This window comes from Prionailurus viverrinus, chromosome X (genome assembly GCF_022837055.1).
Source record: "Prionailurus viverrinus isolate Anna chromosome X, UM_Priviv_1.0, whole genome shotgun sequence".
Taxonomy (NCBI): domain Eukaryota; kingdom Metazoa; phylum Chordata; class Mammalia; order Carnivora; family Felidae; genus Prionailurus; species Prionailurus viverrinus.
This window is the reverse complement of record NC_062579.1, coordinates 23,317,824-23,326,320: the sequence shown is the minus strand read 5'-3', so window position 1 is coordinate 23,326,320 and position 8,497 is coordinate 23,317,824. Positions and strand designations below refer to the sequence as shown.

Genomic DNA, 8,497 nt, shown 5'->3' with positions numbered 1-8,497 from the left:
AGAGAGAGACAGAGCATGAATGGGGGAGGGTCAGAGAGAGAGGGAGACACAGAATCCAAAGCAGGCTCCAGGCTCCGAGCCACCAGCCCAGAGCCCGACGCGGGGCTCGAACTCACGGACCGCGAGATCGTGACCTGAGCCGAAGTCCGACGCTTAACGGACTGAGCCACCCAGGCGCCCCAGAGAAGAGATTTTTATTTATTTACTTACTTATTTTATTTTATTTCATTTTTTTTCTTAATGTTTATTTTTGAGAGAGAGAGAGAGAACGAGTGGGGGAGGGACAGAGAGAGAGAGAGAGAGAGAGAGAGAGAGAGGGAGAGAGAGGAGGCTCAGAATCTAAGCAGGTTCCAGGCTCTGAGCTGTCAGCACAGGGCCTGACCTGGGGCTTGAACTCACAAACCGTGAGATCGTGAGTTGAACCAGAGTCAGATGCTCCACCGAATGAGCCACCCAGGCGCCCCTTATTCTAAACTACTTTTTTTTTTTTTTTAAGTAATCTCTATGGCCAACACAGAGCTGGAACTCACAACCCCAGAGCTCAAGAGTTGCATGCTCTACTGACTGAGCCAGCCAGGCACCCCCACAGAGATTTTTAAAAGAAATCTATCTGTGATTCCCTCAACTTGAGAGTGAAGCAAGGTGGGCAACTGTCAGCCTGTGCATTCGGATTCTCTCAGAGCATTGTGGAGATTATCTAGCATCAAGGAAAGATAGATTGAGAGTCACAGTGAATTTATTTAGAAGTAAATACCGAGTGTATTTTCTATTTGAAATGGACTCTTTTGGAAAAGGAATTAGAGCTTACTTTGTACTGGTCAAAAGAACTATACCCTTAAATGTTTTTATTCCTAGTGTCATTATTTTTTTGAGGGGAGGCAGAGAGGGAATCTTTTTTTTCTCACTTTATTGTTTTTAAATGTCCTTTTAAATGTTTCTTCATTTATTTTTGAGAGAGAGAGCGAGATTGAGCGTGAGTGCAGGGGAGGGGCAGAGAGAGAGAGAGGGAGAGAGAGAACCCCTAACGGGTTTTGCGCTGTCAGCACAGAGTCCGACGTGGGGCTCCAAACCACCAACTATGAGATCGTGACCTGGGCTGAGATGAAGGGTCAGACGCCTAACCAACCGAGCCATCCAGGTCCCTATTCCTAGTATTAATTAACCTTTGACTTTAAACAAGAAAAAGACGTTGAGCCTATTTGAATTAAGCTACATTAAGACAAGTAGGTTTCCACTCCTGAGATGACAGCCTTGGTAGAGATGAGCCAGCAGGGAGTTGGCCATTGGATGGGGGCATAGGTGGTTAGGAATGGGGACTAGCAAGCAAAGGGATGGATGTGAAAGGGTTGATCCTGGTCAACAGCTGGCATTGCAGAGATCGGTGTATTCTGTCCATCCAGTTCAGGAGATGGCCTGAGACCAATCCCATTTGTCTGGCCTGTTCTAAAAAGAGTTCTAGTGAGTATAGATGAGTCATGTTCCAGAAAGAGCACTAACCCATTATCCATCACCAGATCACAACTCCCAAGTCAGAGAATGCTGAAACATGAGACAATGAGCATGTCCTGCCCTGGAACCAGGGGTGAAAAGGTGCTGGGGCTGGGCAACTGGTAACTTTTCCTTCTCGCTCCTTTGCACTTAATTCCTAATTTCATTTTTCCTCTTCAAATGTCTTGGTATAAGAGGCTGAATTCTATTGTTCCTTGCGGTTCTGACAGGAGCAATTAGAATCGGTTGCCTTTACTTCTTCCAGCAAGGTCAGGAGGCGCTTCGACACACTCATTATTTATGGTACTGGCCAGTACAGGACAAGTGCTAGGTGAAGTTTAGGCGGGAAGCAAAATAGGAGATAGAACACAGAGAGCCATTTAGGTTGTGAGCAACCTCTTTCCCATTGAGAATCACCAAATCGCAAGGCAAAAACCAATCAGGGGGTCCACACAGGAGTGAAAATTAACATAATCTCGATAGAATATTTTCGTACAAAGAGCACACTTGTCTGAAAGTGATTCTGACAAATTATGATGCTGGTTTGCAGGCAAAAAGCTAACTGGAACCAGAGATCTGCCCTTCTCCCAGAGAGATAGGCTGCACTCAAGCTTAGCTTCCCATGGGACCTCTTCCTCTCACAGGAGGACTGTGACATCCCATTGACCTTAAGGTCCCAGAGAATTCCTATAAACAGCAGGTACCCCAAATCCAGATTGCCTGGCACCAAGCTGTCCAAACAGTCCATCACCAACAAGGTTCCTCATAGGCTTGCTCTATGACAAGGGATCTTGTCGATGGAACCCAGGCTCACCTTTCTGGTCCAACAAGGACTCCCTCTCACTAAGACTCATTTAGCTGCTACCGACCCAACCCCCCACCTGCAGAAACCAGCCCTGAGGCACAGCATGGCACCATCCTCAAGGAGACCAGACGGCCACTTGGGCAAATGATTACTTTGGATCGATTCCACGTGGGGTGTGTGTGACTGCGGGGCAGGAATTCATTCTCTTCAGGACTGATTCACACTCCAGCTATGAGTTTGCCTTTCCCATCCGCAGTTCCCCCAGCAGTGCTACCGTTGAAGAGTCTATGAAATGGCCATCCATTGACATGGTATCCCATGCAGTGTTGCTTAAAACCGACAGACCGCGTTACCGCAAAGGAGCTGCGCCTGACCGTGAGAATCCGTGGTCTCATCATATACTTCACCACTCAGAGACAGACGGTTTGACGAAATGGCCCATCACAGGCCCAACTCCCTTTTTAGCTCTTCGTACATGTGCTGCCAGAGCGAGCACAAGCAACCTTTTAGCTTTTAGACTGTACCCTGTGGAGTCGGGCAACTTGGTGAGAGGCTCTTGTCACCATGAGTTACCCTGGGTGGGACAGACGAAGAGCAGCCCAAGCTGCGGCCAGTCTAAATTGCTGACCGCTGGGGCGCCTGCCTGGCTCAGACGGTGGAGTGTGTGACTCTTGACCTTGGAGTTGTAAGTTCAGGGTCCAGAGGGCTCACCATTACACTATGGAAGTTCAAGCCCTACGCTGGGTGCAGAGATTACCAAAAAAAAGAACCAATCCTTGAATTGCTGACCTACTGTATAACGTGCAAATCAAATGGTTATTAGTTTAGACTATTATGTTTTTTAGAAAGGTGTGTTCTGTGGCGATAGATTATTAACACAAATGAGGCCAAAAATATCTGCAACGGTACATAGAGGTATCTGACACAGCTCTAGGTCCCTCCCTAGAGGCTCACCAAGAGGCAGCAAACCCGGGTCTAGAACTATAACCCGAACACTTCCTCCAGCTGACATAAGAGAAGTCTCGAAGGAAGATTTTCGGTAGTTCTCACCTCTCAGGAATTATTGTAGATTTTCTCTTCCCCTGGAGAAGGCAAAGCCAAAGGGAGGGGGGCCTCTCGGAAGAGCTGAGTCAGGAGGGTCTTAAAGATGTGTCACGCTGCGGCTGCCTGATTGAACGGTAGCTATTTGAGAAATTTAGGGGAGAGGCGGAGACTTTCAGCGAGAGCTGGCCACTTGTCCTTGGAGTTTAGACACCAGAGTCACCACAGACACTGCTGCCTGCCTTGCGCCAGAAGAGTTCTAAAGACAGGAAGCTTGCGGGTGCAGCAGCGACAGGGCGGCCTGGCTGTTACTTAGCGTGGCAAGGATACGCACGGTTCCTTTGGATCACGTAATGGTCCCAGAATGCAAAAAAGCTTGAGCCTCCTGCTTGTGCCCTGCCAAAGGCCCTGCTGAGGGGTGAGGGGATCCTGGCAGTGAGACGTCGTGGGTATCCCATAAAGGGAGTTTATATCAAAGAACTAGGCCGTGAGGAGGGTGCTGAAGAATCACACTCACCTCCTAAGAGAGCCAGCATTTGGGTGCCGGCCACACCGAAGACACGGACAACCAAGAGACGACTTTCAGCAACATCAAAAAGTAAGAGACCAGGGATTGAGGAGAGAGAGGCCTGACAGAGGGAAGAACGCCATATGGGCCCTAGGATGTACTATCAAATCTTCCCAGTGGGAGCCTAAGAAGAACCAAAAGCAATCAAGAGATAGAGTCAACTTGGCCATCTGCTGTGTCCGGAGAGGACAAAAGCATCTTGTGACTGTAACCTGTAAAGCAGGAAATTGGCTGTCTCCGTTCCCGCCATCTTCACGCTTGGAGGAGAAGAAGCCTAAGGAACAGAAAGAGGATTATACTCGCTTCTTTGACTTTAAGCCCCTCACTGGGGGCAGGACCCAACTGGGAGAGAGGACAAGACATAACTTGAGATCAAGTTCTGAGATTTGACTATTTTAGGGGGCCGCTCATTCCCCACTGTCCCCCCCTCCCGCCAGCAACCCACCAACCTTTTTTCTAGAGGCATGGCATTTTTAGCTCAGGTATAAGACTGCTTAAAATAAGAACACACTTCTCGGTCTCCCTTGCGGGTAAATATATTAATGTGAATAAGTTCGGGCTGACAGGCTGTGACCATAAATGATGTTACCGACTTCTGGGTTGTACCCTTCAAGGAAATGGGTAGATCTTCCCCTTCCTGATGACTGGAATGTGATGTGGTGCTGAGCCACTCTGGACCAAACATGCTAGGTCAGCACTATAGGGATGGTGGAGCAAGAAGACAAAAGAAAAAGAAGAAGAAGAAGAAGAAGAAGAAGAAGAGAAAAGAAACTTCCGCTCACTCTGCGGAACAGAGCTGCTGTTAGTACTCTGCTTCTGCCGTGTAATAAGCAAAAGTCTCAGCGGCATACCACACTGCACATTTATTTCTCACTCATGGCTTTGTGAGCGGGCTCCCAGGGGCAGCTTTGTTCGGTACGAAACCCTGAACTCAAAGCAAGTTTTCTATCCGTGTTTGAACACGAGGGTGCCCACTACGTGGGGAGGGAGACAGGAGCGAACGGCTCCCTTTTGGGCCACATCCAGCTTCTAAAATGACTCTCAACACCAGAGTTGCTCTGCTGCTGGCTGTGGGTCAAGTCCAGCTCCACTCTAGTGTCTTTTTCAGACCCAGGTCAGAGGGAAAGATTGGGACTCTTAGGACGCCGGCAGTTCCTTCCCATAGCAGCGGTTGGATCCAGTTTGCAGTTTTCCCCACAAGGGCAGACACAGCATCTTGAGCCCCCATCAGAGACACCAGCACCGGTAGGTGCGCTTCCCTCCTCAGTGGTCTGAATTTCAGCTCCAAGCAGCCCCTTCTCTAAATATTTAAATTGTAATAATCCCAACGTCTCCCCTTGGTTGGTCCCCCTGGCTCTCAGCAGAGTGGCTGTTAGGCCACTGTAGCACAGTTGCTATCTCCGTCGTGTATTAAGCTCTCCTCTTGCATTTTCAGTTACCTAATTATCACTTTTTTATATTAAATTCTGTTGAAATAATCGGGTGGCTTGTTCCCTGACATTACCCTGATCCAATGGACTAAATCCCACGCCTGTAAGACTGCCCTCAAAGAATTTTCTCTTTTGATGCATGTCATGATACCCTGCTCCCAGGACCTGTCACTCCTCTCGGTACCTATTTTTGTTACAGAATTCACTGTGCTCAACTGTCATCATTGTTTTTTTCTCATCCATCGCTATCCCAGGCCAATAGCTCCCTGAGGTCAGAGCACGTCTCCGTGTCTTCAGTCCCTGGCACGCAGGAAACTCTGAACATACGTTTGAATCAACGAATAAATGAATGAGAGAGAAAAAATAAAACAGGAGCAGAAGCAGTTAAGTGTATGCCATTTGGAAGGCTCACGTAGCGCCAAAATGAAAGAGAAAGTTATTTGGTAATGTGAGAAACTGGAGGGCTGTGGCTTCCAGCAGCGAACGCTGCTCCGAGCACACAGAGAGCTCTCAAAACAAGAAAAAGAAAAAAGAAAAAAAAAAAAAAAACCACCACAACGGGAATCGGACAACAGGATGAAAGGGCAGCTGAGACTTTCCAAAGAATACTTGGTGACTGGGAGAGAAGGGAGAAGGAAAGAAAGGGTTGGGACTCCTCCGGACGCCAAATTGGCCGTTCAGGCTCCGGAGGGAGGACCCGGTCTTAAGGGACACCTCCCACTTCCCAATCAGTCCTGCCCAACCCTTTCCCGGGTTTCATTTCTGGTTCCTCCGCCCACCCTTTCTCCGCCCCTTGCCTCTGGGAGGAAACAGGTAAAACACGGAGAACTGGGTCTTACTTCAGGAGCCGTTCTGAGCATGCGTCACTCCCCGTTCCGCGCAGCCGCAATAACTTCCGCTGTAACTGGTACCGCCCATTTTCGCTTTGGAGGAGCGTTTGCTCTGAGGGCAGCTGAGGCTGCCCTAATTGACCACCTTTCCTGTGGGCCCCCGCTCTCCAGTCACTGTAGGAGAAGTCTCGCGAGATCGCCTTCGGCAGTCCCCGGCGGCGCCATCTTTGTGCCTGGCGAGCGACGGCACCCGACGAGAGTCCTGAAGCTGGCGGTTCGCTTGCCAAGCTCTCGCTGAGGCCGGATCCAGGAAATACGAGGCGGGCCTCGGTGGGAGGGACGCACGGAGGGAGGAGGGAGGGAAGGAAAGGGGGCGGCGGCGGCGGCGGCGGCGGCAGCGGCGGCGGCGGCGGCGGCGGCTCTCACCAGACCGGGCCCCGCACGGCGCGCACCCGAGGGGGGTCGGGCGGGGAGGCGGCGCCAGCCCGGACCCCCCCGCGGGAGCAGGCGGCGGGCGAGAAGGCGAGGCAGCGGCAGCAGCAGACAGGGAGCAGCGGCTGCCGGGTGAGTGTCCCCAAAAGGGCCCGGCACCTGTCCCAGTCGGGGCGTCGGGGGTGGCCCCTGGGTCGTCTCGGTGACCCAGCGCCCGGGCGCTAGGTGTGCGCTCGAATGCGGGCGTCCCGGGGGCTCGGCTCGGCCTGGGGTTGCGGCGGACACCGGGAATTGCGGGGCTGCTGGAGGTCTGCGCAGGGCCTGGCGCGCCCGCCCCAGACGCCCTGGGAGGCCGAGGAGAGAGGGAGTGGCCGGGGGCCTTGCTTGGCCTTCGCCCCCCAAGCGGAGGGGATGATGTCCTTCCTCGCCGCACCCTGGACATTGCGGAGAGTGAACGTCGGTGGACGGGCTTCAAGCCCCAGCAAGGCGTTTGCGGATGAGGACTAATCAGCATCAAGGTTGAGTCTCTTGAGGCTATTGAGAGATGTGGGGGAAGGTTAGTAGTAATAGTAATTGTTCTAAACGGGGGGTTGCAATTGGTGGCAGGTGTGGAGTAAGGCGAAAACCTGGTGTCCGTTTTTTGTTTTGTTTTGTTTTAAAAAACAAAGATCGCACCAACAGTCCTCTGAGGTCCGACAACAGATTAGTTATTCCCGGTTGGAGTTGTGTAGTTTAGTCCTGTGTGCCAGCTCATTAAAAAGGGCGTAAGAAACAGGATTTGGGGCGTTGGGATGAGGGATAAGGTGGGTTATCAAGTAGGCTGCATATAAAGTCAAAAGTTCATAGTGTTGATAAAAAGCATTTTTGTCTTTACGGAAATTTAATTTATTTAAATTGCTTAAGAATACTTGTCACCTTTGGTCCAGACGGGTTGTCAGTCCATGTGTTCTTCAGTGACGTTTGTCAATCCGACAATAATTTTGGCATGCGATCTGTTTGGTTCTGGTTTGTGAAAGAACAAGAATGAATGAGAAAGAAGAACAATTTGACAAAGTTAGCTTCTTCTCCTCACTTTCTCATTTTAGAAGAATAAAGGGATTTTTTTTTTCTTTGCCTTCTAAACGTTTTGCAGTCGCACACCAGAACGTTTGTAAGAAGAAACAAACGTGTCAATCAAGAAAAGGCTTTTGAGATGAGAGGTTAGCTTTTAACAGTATTATTAAAGGCATCGTCACCCATGGTAAATTTTGTGATGATGTGAAGAATGCAAGCAAATCCACGTACACATTTTCAAGCAGTGTCACATAGGAAGTTTTTCAACTTTAGTCCCCTAGCCCCATTTGCTTACCACTGGCTTAATCAAAGGAAAAGACTTCCGTGAAGATAAATATTAAATATATGAGTTTCATCTTTATATTGGACAGAACAGAATAATCTATGTTCTGTCACTCTGAATTTTCTTTCACATGTTGATTTGACACAGCCTTCTCAGTTACGTATATTTTTCATTGGCATATTCTGTGCAGCGTGTGTTGCAGCTAAGGCAGCTGGTATTGTGTATATTCAGGCACCGGGTTTGGTGGGTTACCTATAGCTCTCCTGTGCAGGTAACGTTATGCCTGTTGTACACATAACCACACTAACCTCTCGTATTCTTCAGTAATTTTCCTCAGGAGGTTATATAGCTGGAAAATTGCAGACCTAGAGCCCACATTCATGTGTGTCTGATTTTAGAATGTGGGCTTTTTCTACTATACCCTGCAGAAGTGTGTGTGCTAAGTGATAAAAATTTCATGAAATGGAAATTTTTGTTACAAAGAAACCTTTCAGTTCTGTCGGTAATCTTGAAAGATTTCAGTGCTCTTGGTTGAAGATAATCTCAAGGTTTTGGGGTTTGTTTTTT

General features: G+C 49.3%; 1 protein-coding gene across 6 annotated transcripts in view; it reads left to right on the top strand.

Moving 5' to 3' along the window:
* The first annotated feature begins 6,561 nt into the window (after positions 1-6,561).
* The window catches only part of TAB3 (TGF-beta activated kinase 1 (MAP3K7) binding protein 3), an 88,770-nt gene continuing 86,834 nt past the window's right edge, over positions 6,562-8,497 (top strand). For all 6 annotated transcript variants that reach the window (XR_007148884.1, XM_047843509.1, XM_047843503.1 and 3 more), the window contains exon 1: positions 6,562-6,726. The gene's annotated coding sequence lies outside the window, so the exon portion shown is untranslated. The remainder of the gene's footprint in view (positions 6,727-8,497) is intronic.